Source organism: Jaculus jaculus, chromosome X (assembly GCF_020740685.1).
Source record: "Jaculus jaculus isolate mJacJac1 chromosome X, mJacJac1.mat.Y.cur, whole genome shotgun sequence".
NCBI lineage: Eukaryota > Metazoa > Chordata > Mammalia > Rodentia > Dipodidae > Jaculus > Jaculus jaculus.
In genome coordinates, this window is record NC_059125.1 from 116,239,543 (window position 1) to 116,243,615 (window position 4,073).

The following is a 4,073-nucleotide window of genomic DNA, read 5'->3' on the forward strand; positions in this document are numbered from 1 at the left end:
GCCCCTGTGCATAAAGTGTCATTTTTCTCTTACAGCTTATAAAATTGGGGTTGGGGTTTGAGTATTTTTTCAAGCATCTGAACTTCTTTATTGAAATATCATTGCTGTTTTCCAAACAGAAGGCCAGACAGAAGAACAGTGAAACAGACCCACAGGGGTGGGCCCTATGGCTGGAGACACACCCCCACCTGGAGGACCAACCTGGCATCCTCTACCCGTCCCAATACCCTGGGACTTTGGCATAACAATGATTGGAGAGGGCAGCAGGCAATGAAAGCTCTCTACTCAAAAGAATTGGACAACAGCTACAGAGGGGTGTCAGTGGAGGAGAAAGAGCAGAGCAGGTCCCCTTGGCTGGGCATGGCAGGGGGGAGCACTGGCAGTGTAGGACATCAGAAGCTGGGGACATGGTATCTATGTTTTGTTTTCTGTAAAGGGACCCCACAGAAGCCTGGGGTGGTGGCAGTGGTTGGGTGGGTTCCGCACTTTCTTTCTTTTCTTTTCTTTCTCATCACCTGCCTTGGTGATGGTTTCCAACAATGGGTCCCTGAGGTCAGCCTCCTCCCCTTCCTTGGCCTTGCTGGACATGGAGTTGAGGGCCCATAGACCAGAGTCAATGCAGTGTTGCATGTGGTAATTTGCATCAGTAGGCTCCATCTTGGTAAAGGCATCTTGGAGTATCTGTGCGTCCTTCACATTGCAGTACTTCTGGAGCTCCTCAGGAAGGGACTTGCAGACCTTCACTGGATCCAAGCTGCTGGGACTCAGCTGCTTCTTGCTCCTCTTCCTCATACTCCTTCATGGCCTTCTCAATACGCAGTTTGGCACAGCCTCGCATGCACTGCTTAAAGGCTTCCAGTTCATACTTAAAGCTCTCTATATAGTGGTGGTTGTCTGTCTTAATCTTGGTGAGGAACTGGTGGAAGCATGTCCAGGGATTCATCTTCAGGCTCTTGGCCAGCTCCAGCAGGAACTGCATGACCATGGTATGGTGGGCCAACTGCTCCATGAGTGTGCATTTCTTCCACTTCTAGGTCAGTGCACCAGATAACCAGGTAGGCTGTCTCTTCACATACCAGGTGGACATTGTTGGATTCGAGCTTCTGGCTGTCATCCTAGCAGTGGAGCATGCCAAAATGCTTGATCTGGTTCTCATACTTCTCCACCAATGTTTTGTGTTCCTGCTACCTCACCTCCTCCTCCACCACTACCTCTTTGGGTTTGGTATTGACCATACTCTTGCTGAAGCCATCTTTGCTAAGTCTGTCCACATACCAGGGCATATTCCCTTTCTCTCCTCCAGCTTCTGCTCCCAGCTCTGCTCTTCCTTGCACAGCTGCTGAGCCTCAGCCTGCAACCGCTCTAGCTCCACCTGGCTGCCCCCAGCCACAATGTTGGGATGCAACTTCATCCGACACTTCAATATGGTCCCACACGCTATAGTCCACCATCTTGCTTTGGCAGCCCAACCTGTTCCAGCTCCAGGTAGCAGGGGAAGCAGTGCTAGAGAATCCTGGTTTGAATTTTTAAAAATATGTATTTAGCTGGTGTGGTGGTACACGCCTTTAATCCCAGCAATGACACCCTACCTCAAAAAACCAATATACATATAAGTGTGTGTGTGTGTGTGTATTTATTTATTAGAAAGAACGAATGAAAGAGAGATGAGGGAATGGGTGCATTAGGGCCTCCTGCCACGGCAAATGAACTCCAGATGCACGAGCCTCTGTGCACATTTAATGCATGCCATCAAGCTTTGCAAGCAAGTGCCTTGAACCACTAGACCATCTCTCCAGCCAGTTGGAATTTTTGATATCTTAAATGTAATATGTTACAGAAAACCTCTGCTGTAGTCATATGCAGCCATGTATCACACTGAATTCCTGATACTCTTGCCTGTATCTCCCACGTGTTGAGATTACAGGCATGTACTATCTCACCAGGCCCTATTTCATTTTACTTATTGATGTTTGAATGTACTATTTCCTTGAGCTTGACCTCCATCCATACTATTTTTAATTCTGTCTGCTCAGTTGGTGAGGCATTCTGTTGTGTTTTTTATTTGATTCATTAAGTTTTTCATTTCCAACTTTTGTACTGGGATTTTTCCTGGCCTAATTTCTTTTCCATATCCCTAACTTTTTCTGTGACTTTCTCATCCATTTTGATGACTTTCTTCTCTATGTGGCTGTATTTCCTCTTCAGACCTTGGATATGTTTGCATTTTTCAATTATTCCATGGAAATAGTAGATTCAACTTTTGCAAATTTTATTTAGAAGTCATTTTGAACTGGAAAAATTTCAAAAATAATACAAATAACTCTGATATCCTTTTATTATTATAAGCATTTTATCTCATCTATTTTGACATTACACATTCACTCTTCTCTTTTTAAAGGAAACTGTTTATTTTTGACTGATAAAAAACAAACATTAAAGGAAAGCTGGGTGGAATGGGCCATATATGTAGTCTTAGCACTCAAGGGCAGAAGGTGGAAGATCTGGTACTCAAGGCTACCCTTAGCTACACAGTGAGTGTGATGGCTGAGTTCTGGTTGTAAACGTCACAGTATTGAAAATCACCATGGAAGCAAATATCTGGGAATGTCTGTGAAGGATTTTCTAGATTAGGTTGCTTGAGATGAAAGGACCCATCCTAATTGTGGGAGGTATCATTCTATGGTCTAGAGTCCCACGCTGAATAAAAAGGAGAAAGTGAACTAAGCAGCAGCATTCTTCTCCACTCTGTTTCCTCACTGTGGATGCCATGTGAGCAGCTGCTTCATTCTCCTACCACCATCATGTTCCATGCCATGATGGATTTAATCTCAAAGTGTAAGCCAAAACAATCTCTTACTCGTAAATTGATTTTGTCAGGTATTTTGTTCCAGTAATGAAAAAGGTAACAAAGACACTTAGTTTAAAGCTGGCCTGGGCCATATAGTGAGATCATATCTCAAAAACAAAAGATAATAGAATCAACAAAAACATAAAAATTTTACATATTAAATGTGTTTCCATGCAATGTTTAATATATGTATGCATCGTGTAACACTTAATTAATGTTACTGTGTTCTCAAACATTTATCATTCCTTTCAAAACTATTTCTTCTACCTTTATAAAATATATAGCACTTCATTGTTACCTATAATCATCCTACTAATGAAATTTTGTCCCCTTGTGAGCTTGACGATTTATTTTAAAGATGTCACTGAAAACATGTCTATACCACCCCTAGAGATGATATTGAGGTCCTGTAGCACCCTGATCATTTTCTGGCACTACTATGAAAGAGTAAGAACAGCTTATGACGATACTTTTATTGGGGCTCAGATTTATGTTTGTTCATGCTGCTCCAGTTGGTTATTGAACTTCATTAGACTATATAATAAGATGAGGCCTGTCAATCCATGACACGATACAGATATTAACTGAGAAATTCCCAGGCACAGGAAAAAAAAAAAAAAAAGTTAAAAAATTGACACAAAAAAGAACACAAAATGATCATTGGGCGCCCTCTTCTGGATTATCTGAGCAAAGGCTGTCTCAAAAAGATGTGATTTATTAGCTTAAATGGTACCAGGAGAGATTATCACACTAGTACAAGGCCACTTCATCTTAAATGGTCTAGTAGAGTTGGTACGGTGATGCCCCTCCCCCACAGCTCCTGAAGAATTTGAAGGCAAATTTGAGTCTGAACAGCTTTTACTCAGATCATTATGATTTTAAATATAAATAATTTATATAGGGAGCTATAAGTATGTATCTCTGTATTTAGGGTGCTCAGATGCCCTGTGCCAAAGTGGTTAGGTGGAAAAGAATTGCAGCCGGGCATGGTGGCACATGCCTTTAATCCTAGCACTTGGGAGGCAGAGGTAGGAGGATTGCCATGAGTTCAAGGCCACCCTGAGACTACAGAGTTAATTCCAGGTCAGCCTGGACCAGAGTGAGACTCTACCTCAAAAAAAACAAAAAAAAAAAAGAAAAGAAAAGAATTGCATTTCATAGCCTTTTACATACCAGCACACCAGTGACTGTCTCCCCTCTGCCCCTACCCACCCCCATCATCATC

General features: G+C 42.5%; 1 pseudogene; it reads right to left on the reverse strand.

Annotated features, from left to right (window-relative positions):
- Positions 1–414: 414 nt before the first annotated feature.
- LOC101618182 lies at positions 415–1,411 on the reverse strand (annotated as a pseudogene).
- Between the last annotated feature and the right edge of the window lie 2,662 nt (positions 1,412–4,073).